At 44.1% G+C, this 315-nt stretch overlaps 1 non-coding gene across 1 annotated transcript; it reads left to right on the forward strand.

Moving 5' to 3' along the window:
* The first annotated feature begins 43 nt into the window (after nt 1–43).
* On the forward strand, nt 44–117 carry Trnan-guu (transfer RNA asparagine (anticodon GUU)). Its single transcript has one exon. It is a non-coding gene; the product is annotated as a tRNA-Asn (tRNA).
* Nucleotides 118–315: the final 198 nt, after the last annotated feature.

Genomic DNA, 315 nt, shown 5'->3' on the forward strand with positions numbered 1-315 from the left:
CTGCTTTGGTTTAAGTCGTAATAACAATGGCTGGTGCGTGTCTGTCTCTGTGGCGCAATCGGTTAGCGCGTTCGGCTGTTAATCGATAGGTTGGTGGTTCAAGCCCACGCAGGGACGATTTATTTCTTTTTTTTTAAAGATATTTTGATATTTGAAAAGATCTTGAGACTGATTCTCTGTTCTTCAATCTAGTTTTAGACCCAAACTTCTGCTTTGGTTTAAGTCGTAACGCCAAATGCTGGTGAGTGTCTGTCTCTGTGGCGCGATCGGTTAGCGCGTTCGGTTGTTAACCGAAAGGTTGGTGGTTCAAGCCAA

The sequence above is a fragment of the Octopus bimaculoides genome, unplaced genomic scaffold (genome assembly GCF_001194135.2).
Source record: "Octopus bimaculoides isolate UCB-OBI-ISO-001 unplaced genomic scaffold, ASM119413v2 Scaffold_281786, whole genome shotgun sequence".
NCBI lineage: Eukaryota > Metazoa > Mollusca > Cephalopoda > Octopoda > Octopodidae > Octopus > Octopus bimaculoides.